Source organism: Melopsittacus undulatus, chromosome 4, assembly GCF_012275295.1.
Source record: "Melopsittacus undulatus isolate bMelUnd1 chromosome 4, bMelUnd1.mat.Z, whole genome shotgun sequence".
NCBI lineage: Eukaryota > Metazoa > Chordata > Aves > Psittaciformes > Psittaculidae > Melopsittacus > Melopsittacus undulatus.
Genome location: NC_047530.1, coordinates 67921866 through 67932130, shown reverse-complemented (window position 1 = coordinate 67932130; position 10265 = coordinate 67921866).

The following is a 10265-nucleotide window of genomic DNA, read 5'->3' as shown; positions in this document are numbered from 1 at the left end:
TATTTAGACCACTTGAGGTTGCCCATACTCTAATGACACGTTCTGCAAATTACAGAACGTAGTAATTACAGCTAGTAAGTCCAAAATGTATAATTACCCTGTAAGCACTTTGAGCTAGAAGGTAGAAATGAGCATGGTCGTTACACACTCGTGAGGTGATCTGCTGCTTTCCCAGTTCAGCATGCAAAATCCAGAAGCAGTAGAAAGTATAGCTCCTCTTTTCCCCAGCCTCCATCCTCGTCAGTGCTGGGTGAAAGGAGGAAGCCAGCTCATATTCCTGCATCCATTGCCCAGCCAAAATAGCTCCAAAATCCAGTTTTCTTTCCTTAAGAGAGCCGATTCCTGATCTGATTTTCAGATCTGAAGTGGGAGGCTCTTGAGGGGAGGCTGTTTGTTTTTTCTTCCCACTACTTTTCTTTCCTTCCTAATTAAAGTAGCTGTTCTGTCAGTCCCTGAATTTTTTTCCACCCTCCAGTTTTCCCAGAGAGGCTTCTTAACATTTTCTACCTCTAATCAATACACAATTTATATGCAATAACTTTGTCCAGAGAATAGGGAAGCAGCTATCAGCGTTTCTCCTGTAATTCAAGTGTGCTGTAGCCGTCGACTGAAGGTCAATGCAAGCTTGACTATGACTGATTTTTACTGTCTTTGGGCAACCCATCAACAAAATGCAAGCTTTGTAATGCCTCAGCTCAATGTGGGCCATAATGCATAGTGCTATGCGACCTACCAAGCACACTCTGAAGATGGCTTGCTTGGCAAAGCTTCAACTTATGCTCATGTAGCCCTTTTTGGTGGAAGGAGGGGGCTCTACACCTCTGTGAAGCCTGATAGACACCCTGATAGATGCTATTTTCCCTGACTGTACAGGTGCTTTGATAGCAAGTGAAGCTGGTGCCTGCTCAGTGAGCAAGAAGAGGTCTATTAGTCACCCCTGGGGATGGCAAGACAGTGCTGCAGAGAGGACCTTGCACTGGGGGAGTGGGCACCTCATTTAACCTGCCTCCAGCCAGGCTTGCACTTCTCTGTCCCTTTCACTTGACATCCTGCTGTCACCTCTTCAGCATCCTTCCTGTGGCTGTACAGGGATGGCTCCAACCAGGAAGGGGACAAAAGGAGAGAGAGCAGGAAGGGCAGGAGAAGGTACTGATGAGGATCAGAAATCATCCTCTGAGCTTGTGGGTACCCTAACCCTCCAGTGGACATTGTGTGTGAGCAGTGTATATGTCCAATGGGAATAACCAAGGCCACTCCACACCATTTTTGTGTGTCCCATGATGTCTCACAGCAGTGAGAGCAGCCAGGGATGCTCCAGCTGACATGCTTAACAAGCAGGGAGGCACAGACTAGCGACCATTTGGCATCTTATTAATCACATTTAATGTGTAGGTTGCTTTAGCATTGATAATTTTAAAATTCCCTGTCGGAAAGGTTACCTGTATAATTACAGGTATAAATCTCAGGGACGTTCTTGCCAAAACAAATGGAGCGTCTCACACTCAGGCCAGGGAGGAACCCAAAGAAACTGTAAAAAAGGTTTGCAATGATGGACCAGGAAATTTACACCCAGCACAGAGCTGAGAAGAGCTGTGTAACTCCAGAGATAAATGAGGTAATTGGGTAGTTGGGAACAGTTCCTACAGTTGTCCTGACTTGTACAAAAGTAGTAGCTGTTCTTCTCAGGGCTTTGAGTGTTAAGTGATGCCCGAGTAGGCAGAGGCAAGGAAGACATTTACTCCCAGCCACATGGGTACTGCAGGGAGGTACTTGGGCAACCTCACCATGTTCTGGCACCGACCAGCCCTGCCTGCTACTGGTTTACGGTCATTGATGGCAAAATTGGCTGCAAATCTGCCTTGCCTGCTGCTGATTCCAGCAATACCCAGGCTCACACTGCATTCGGAGCTGGTGTTGGCAGTGCTTCTCAGTGGTGTCTTGAGCATCATTTGATGCAGACTTGGGAAAGCACCACACAGTGCATGGGTGTAGCTTGAAGGGTCCCAGCTAATGAGGCTGGATGTGGCTCAGATGGTGAGAGTCTCCTGAAGGTTGAAGAACCTGAGGATAACCTGTTTATGAAGCAGATCTTCTGGGAAGTGTAGGTAAATCTCCTTGGTTAGCAGCAGAAATCTTCAGTGTCTTGAGTCATAGGCTGAAAAAACGCATGTTATTTGGTCTGCTAGTGAAGAAAATGGAGTTGGGGCTGTCTGCTTTTTTTGAAAAGTCTATCAGCTCATCATTAAACTCACATGTGCCCTTAGAAACCTGGCTGTTGGGAGCTGCCTCTCCCCTGCTGCAACACCTTGTAAAGCAAAGCTCACACCCTGTCATCTCTCCATATTGCAGGTGCTTCCTAATCACAGCAGGTCTTGGATAGAGATATTCACCCTGCTTCATACTCTTTGTCTTCTGAAGACCACATTTGTCCACCTCCCATATTTCTATATGCTAGATGAGTAGTCGGAAGGAGAGATGCTGATTCGGATTTTTGGTCTGTGCCTGTGCTCAGCACTCAGAAGGATTAGTCATGGTTCACACTGTCATAATAAATTAATGTGCAAGGACAACAGTATATTAGAAGTAAAATATTCTGTTAGCAGTAAGAAGAAATATTAAAGACTTTAGTGTTTTGGATTGGTAATTGCAGGATGTGCTAATTGCTAAGTAAGCAATACAGGCTGTTATATAAACTCCAGTGCCAATAGCTTACATTATGAATAGCAAGAAAAGTACATGGGACATCATCTTGATGAAACCAAGATGAACATCTAAAAACACTTAAAATACTCATCTGAAGCATCCTCATGTCTCTGTGGTATTCCAGTTAATCACAGCCCTTTCTAAAAGCACTGCCTGGGTTTCGTCTTTTACACTTATGTTAGTTGCTTCCAACTTTCTCATCAGCCTCATCTATAAATTCAGACTGTTCTTAAATAAGACTGGTGCCACACAAAACCACTTCTCCCATCCCCGTGTACTGTCTAACGATTATTCCCTTATCCCTTTATATAACTGAATCAAGCCTGACACTTAAAGCACTCCCTTAGGGAAGTTATTGAATTTAACAGGGCTGAAACCAACAGGGTTCTAGAGAAATGCTCTAAAAACCTGTGCAAGATAATGGAAAACAATATCCTTTCTATAAGTTTCTGAACCACCCTATAAAATTCTATGGCAAGAATGAAATTCCGTAGGATATTTTTGCCCATAAAGACTAATTGTGAGTAAATTTGCCCTGGTGCTTTTATTGCGGAGCCCCAAAGCCTCAGCTGATACTGCTATCCTGCTTTCACTTTCCCAGGCAGAAGGTTGTCTTGGCTTTACTCCTTAGGAATTCAGTATCATTTTGATCCTAAATAGGATCTTGTCTAATTCAAACCTGTGGTACAAAGCTCTGCTCTGACCTGCACGTCAACTAGCTTTTCTCTGTGGGTCCCCCACCTTCCCACAGCTTTAACAGTAAGGAAGCTTAACTTGTACTCTCTGTTTCTGTTCAGTGGAGAGATAGTGGATGGATTAGTCGCAGCTGCCTGGGATTAAAAAAACCCAAACAACAAAACCCCAAATCCTAAACCACCCCCCTCCCCCCCAAACCACCAAAACCAGCTTGGGCCCTCAGCTCTCAGGAAAAGATGTTTTTCATTGGACAAGGAGGCTTACAGAGTGTCCAAAGCTTTGACACTACAAGGGATTTTGTATTACTTTGCCTGATAGTTCTCCCAGGAGCCTGTGCAAAAATTCTTGTGAATGGAAACTACAGAGCTACTTCACTGGTGTTTGCAGTTCCTTTTATTCACAATGACTTTTCTTGCTGAGATTTCTCACAGAAAGGGCAAATAAATATTCAAAGTGCTCCTGCCTGAGATGGTCCTGCCAATGTTATGAAATGTTCTTTTTATTATTTTTCTCAGTGCATTCAAACAATTTCAATTGATGAACCTTAAAAGAAACTCCTGTGTGTAAGGGAAGGGTGACTCAATAAGGGAAGAGAAAGAGCACATGGTGATATTAGTGTCATTACCTATTCACCAAAGTGAAAAAAAACCTGACAGTGAATAGGGGACATCCAAATATTAATCGAGAAGCTGAACTCAGTTCATTTAACACTCCTTGCACAGATAGTAAATGTTTCATCCCATTGACTTGTTTGTATGCACGTTTTGTTTTGTGCTCTTTAACAAGAGGAGGAAAAGAAAAACAACCACAAAAAAAAGATTCAGCCAAAATCCTCACTGTAAATAATTCAGCTTGCTCTGCTCTCTTTAGAGCAGTGGATATGGTGCCTGCATTTGAAGACATGGTTCAGGCTGTGCCCCCTTCTCTCCAAGGCATACCTTAAAGCTGACTTTCAGCTCAGTGTGATGTGAACAGAGATGACATTACATTGTTCCTGGGACAGGATAGGTAAAAAAGAGATGAAAAGTAACTGTGAAATCATGGCTTGGCACAGCTAAAGAACCTCAGTGGGATGGATGGGGCTTTCTCAGTGGTGGGAAGCAGATTTGCCTCTTTGCATCTGTGGCACTAACGCATCTCCATTTTAGTCCTAAGCTTTCTGATCCAGTGCCTTGAACTGGGAAGAGCAGAACTGGCTAAAGAGACCCAGGAAATTGTCCTGAAAACAGCACCAGTCTGCATCCTTTTCTGTCGGTGGGCCAAGTCCTGGGCTGCTCAAATTCTGCTGCCTAACCTCTGTCCATTGTTTCTCATTGTCCACCCCATGCAAATGACACCAGTGGGGACAGATGCCTAAAGCGATCTAGGCAGCAAAGCCATGGAAATATTCACTGCATGGAAAAAAAATAAGGCTTTTTTTAAAGTAGTAGATGGAATGCCAGTTCTGTTTCTGGAATTGTTTTTCAAATAACTCTTAGTCAAAATGTCCTTACAGAATCCAGGTCCGTAAAAGGGGACAGACTTGTTTTGCCCAGCCAGAATGCGGGTCCTGATCTTCACAAGGGAAGCCCCTTGCTTGAGAGCTCCCAAAATAAAGCTTCCCTCTCTTAGGATGCACCTTCCCCTCTGGAATGGGCAACAGGATGCTGCCATTATCTTCTGCACCATGTCTGAGTTCCTTGGTTTGGAAAGGAGGGTCTATCAAACACCTTGGCTACAACTGGATCCAGCCTCTGGTCAGCAGACACTCTGAGTCTCCAGTACCTCTCTATTCACTGCTGCAATAAGAGGGTGGTAGAGGCATCAGGTATGTCTTTTTTGGGTTGAAATGCAGAAGTAAGCCAACTGCTGGTAAGCTATGCACAGTCTTTGGCTGGTATGCCCTTCCTGCTGGGATAAGCAAGTCTTACCACATGCCTCATTATTTCTGCTTGCCTTTGAACTGAGTTCTCTGCTCCTGGCTCCATAAAAGTAATAGATTATGGCAGGTGGTAGGAGAAATAGGAAAAATGGTAGCCTGATAAGTGCTAAAGAGACCATCTGAGTAACTTGGGATGTTCTTCCCAGTGTGACCTGTCAGGCCAGGTCTGGCAGGGCCACACCATTTCCTCATTACTGTGCCTACAGAGAACTCAGATGTCCAACCTCAACTATCAGTATTTTGTGTTTCCAAGGCAACCCTAGCTTTAACAGCCTTCATAATGACATCATTTGGTTGAAATGAACATGCATGATCTTTTGATTACCACTGGAAGTACAAATTAGGTTACTCTGCCCACCCTCAGCCACTTGAAAGATAAACGCATTGGAGGGAGGGGGGAGAAAAAAAAACCCTCAGAAGAGGGTAAATGGAAAAATCAATTTTTACATTAATGGAGTCCTCATTCAGCATTTTTTCTCTTTATAGATTTAGATAACAGTGATATCTTAGTTTCACAGAGCAAAGAAATTAATTACTTACTAATGGTGCAATTCAGAAATTAATTTATGATGTCCATTTAAATGTGTCATTATTAATCAATTTAAAGGAAGGGACCTGTAAGCCAGCACCATCTGAGCTGACTTACGTTGCCAGAGGGCTCCCCCTGTCCCCTCCTTTCTAGAAAATACTTCAATCCTGCTACCTGCAAGTTGCTGCACCTCAAAGTGCTTTGGCATCCGTGATGCAGGTCAAAAAAGGGATTCCTCAGTCCTGATGGACAGGCCCAACCACAATGCATTTCTGTAGGTATGGGTCCAGTGCCATGGTTCTGCAGAGATTTTAAGGCTCTTTTTGTTTTTAAGTTTACTCAGATTCATGGCGAAGTACCTAAGGGGGATGTGATCTTCCAAGGAAGCTGCCTTGCGGAGATGTTTTGCTGGTGGCTTCCCCAGTAGGACTTGGCCAAGTCGTGGGGTTTTAGCACACTATGGGCTCCATAACAGGGTTGGGATAGGGCAGCTGCCTTGGGAGGGTGATAATTAAATTGTCACAGATCTGATTATCTTGTTTATACTGCTGTATTTTGGTGGGAAGAGGTAATAAATTGCACAGGACTCTCCTGTTTCTGAGTAAGGGTTGTCCCAGGCTGAAAAGGGAAACCCTATACCATGCAGTAAATCATGAACAAACTAAAAAGCACTGCTCAAATTCTTCTTGAGACACCCAGGATTTCAGTAAGTTGCTGCTTTCCACACCCAGCTGCTCCGGCTTTACCCTGGCAGGCAGGAGGCTCATCTAATGGTTTATGCTGTTTGTGTTATTAATGCCTCCAAAAATGTCAGATCTGCCATGTATTTCTCCTTGTGCTCCTTGGAGAAAATGGCAAAGCCAATGACTTGGGAAGGCAACCTGCTGAAAGGTCCTGTGTTCAAATCCTGTTTGGGCTGCTAGTATAATGGTGTGATAACCATTCCTTTCCTGTAATGGTATATCCTTGTGCTGATTTTGATGATATCCACTATAAATAGATGAATGTGAAAGCCTGCAGTTTGAGAGCCTACCGTGGTACCTGCCTGTTTCTGTATTTATATACAGGTTATTTCTTCTCTGGCCCTGAAAAATAATGCTTGCATTTAGCATCTGCTGTAGTGATAATGCTTCTTTATTAGGTCTAGAGATGTTTAGGTGTGTGCTGATGGTAAACCAAAGCCTTTATCTAGCTGAAAGGGTTTTAGATTAGTTTCATGTTCTTCATCAATGTTTTGTTTTTCAAACCAATTGCTGCCCTGTTGCCCACATCAGGCACATTTCAGCCTGAAAGTTCTCTTTGAGCTGAAAGACTTTCTCTGTGAAACTCTGAGCAGTCAGGGCTAGAGGCAAACAAGCAGCAGGCTGCAGAATCAATCAAGAAATCACTTAGTACCTGCAAATAAATACTTGTATCTGGAGTATTTATGCTTCTTTTTATTTTTTTCCCTTCAGTTTCCCCTTTGGTCTGGATAAATCCCTGGCTTCAGAGCAGGAAGACTGGGAAGAAGCAGCTGAAATTGAACTATTTGATTTGACTTTGCACTGGAGCAGATTATGGAACATCCTCACCCTCCTTTTTGCCACTTCTGGTTGGAGTTCACCAACTTCTTGCAACAGGGAGGTAACCCAGAGCTGAGAGATGACAACAATATGCCTTTTACAACCCTTTCCATAATGCTCACCTGCCTATGCATGATAAAGGTCATCCTGGCTTGTGTCTTTTAGAGCCAAAGGAAGCCAAAAGATACTGCACCATCTAGCCCATCCCTTGAACCTCCTGCACCCACAAGTAAAAATTTTTGGGGGGTGATTTCTACCATAGAATCATAGAATAGTTAGGGTTGGAAAAGACCCCAAGATAATCCAGTTCCAACCCCCCTGCCATGGGTAGGGACACCTCACATTAAACCATAGCATCCAAGGCTTTGTCCAGCCTGACCTTGAGCACTGCCAGGGATGGAGCATTCACAGCTTCCCTGGGCAACCATGCAACAATCCATTTCTCTCATTGTCCATAAGTTATGAGATAACCTTGGTAGTTGGTTTATGAACTGGGCTCTGGAGGGTTTGATGTAGGAATCAAGCCTTTAGTCATTGCCAAGCAAAAGGAAAAAAAAAGAAAAGGTGTAAAAAATGTCAGTATATAGAACATTTGGAAGATTTTTGCTTTCTCTGATGTAGAAACTGAGAAGGCAAGATAAATCCAAGTTTAAAACCTTGACTTTCAGATGTTTACTGCTGATTATCTCCTCCCAATTTTCAGAATCCTTGTCCCTTTTTAGAGTGAGAAAAGAGTAGTCTGGAGCATTGGCAGCCTGATTTTTATTCATTTTCCTCCTCTTTCCTTCCCTCTTGTCCTGTGACTGCAGAATACTTTGGCTGTGTTTTTTTTCTGTTGCCCTAGACATGCATGGAGGCGTGCTCTGGTCTTTTTTTGTGTGCTGACAGCAGCTCCATAAAATTAGTGTGTAGGTCCTTGGTCACCCTTATTGCTACAACCTGTTGAATTGATTTTGAATTACCCACACTCCTGAGCGATGAATGAATGGCTCATAACAGCCCTTGTGGGATGACACGTGTGGGGCCAAGTCTGTCTTTTCCCTAGACTGCTGTGGCATGTGAGAAATAACTCCAAAACACACAGCACTAATGAATTACTTTACCTTGCCACTGTGTGGTTTTGGAGGGCTGGATTTGGTGCCACCCTTGGCATGGGAACACAAGCCCTTTATACCCCAAAAAGCTCATATTCTTGGGATTTGGCAGATTCCATTATAAAATAGCTCTGAAAGTCCCTGATAGATGACATGAGGACAGAGTAGAGTGTTTCCTTGGTCTTTTCAGCTGTGTTGTTTTCATTTGCCTTGTCTAGAGGATCTTGCCTCAATTTTTCTCACATTTGTGGTTTGTGCCACTAGTGGTCCCTGCTGCAGGGGAGAACTGAGTCCATCCCTCCTCTAGCAAAGATCCAGAGAATCCTTGAACCCTCTGTGTCTGACAGAGATCCTCTCTTCCAAAATACAACCTATGCTATGACCCACAGCAGGGTCTCAAGATCCTTATATATCCCCAGCTTGGCAGCTGCCTATTGTGTTGGATGTAGGACTCATTGCTGATGTCAATGACACACAAGGAAGTCAATTACAATGTTATGCTTGCCCAGAGAAAAAGGTATTTTCAAAATTGCAGTAGCACGGGGAAAATGCATTGCAGTCAGCTAGCCTGCCACTGTTTATAGGCTGCAGGCACAGCTCTACAGGCAGAGTTTTGCAGACAGAAATGCTTTTCCCATGTGCACATCCCTGCTACAGCATGACTAAACCTGTAAGAGAAAGGGTAAGGTCATAGAGAGCTGCCCTCTCCAACCTCCAGCCAGGTTGATGCCCTCAGGTTCTTGCTACCCTTAAGGCCTGAAGTTTTAACACATGAGGAGATACGTTGTTTGAGCTGTGCTGACTGATGACCTGCCTCTGGGCTGGGCAGTGTGCCCTTAACCCTGCAGCTCCAGTGTAAGAGGTGGTGGTTCGGTTATTACCTTGGCCTCCGTGAGCTTGGCCACTCCATCACTGCTGCGTTCACCTGTGGAAGAGGATGGCATGTGCATTTCTACACCATCATCAGTTACCTGGAGAGAGGGGGTATGGGCAAGGGCTGCCCAGAGAGCATGATGCTGGTGCTATTTCAGCCCTCTAGCTGAGAGCTCTTGAGAAGCAGGGAAGATGTATGAAGGGGGAGAGGGGAAGCAGAAAATAAACTCTCAGCAAGCATGCCTGGGAGGTGCTGTGCCGGCAAATAGAACCTGGGTCAGCAAGAGCAGATGGCTGCACCTCTTGACAACTCTTCTGATGGTGACTAGGGAGTAGAAGTAAGTTTTATGGTCCTTGTTGCCCATCCCTCTTTGCTGTTCTGTTAAATCAAGTCCCGCTGCAGAAATATAATCTTGCCTGGCCAGGAGGCTTTGGAAATGCCGCTCATATTCTCCTGCAATGGGTGTCATCATTGTTGCAAGGAACAGATCTTGATAGAGCTTCTTCTCGCTCTAATCCCATACTGTGTCCCAAGTGACAGCTGCAGTGGTGCAGAGCAGAGCCCCGTGGCAGGAGGGCTTAGGCAATTTGCTCCCTAGCTGATGCTAATCCCTAAAGATTGTAACTGGTATAAGACAGGAAAACAGGGTCTTTTTATAACTTCCTAGCCATTTCTTTCTCTCCTAATCTTAACAGTGCAATCCGCAGGGTCTTCATACCTATTGCCATAAACCAGCTTTACCCACTCCATAGGTGCAATATGTGGTGGACTGACCCCAGATGAATGCCAGGTGCCCACCTGCTCTATCACTCTCCTCCTCAAGTGGACAGAGGAGACAAAAATATAAGGAAAGGCTGTGGGTTGAGATAAGGACAGGGAAAACTCA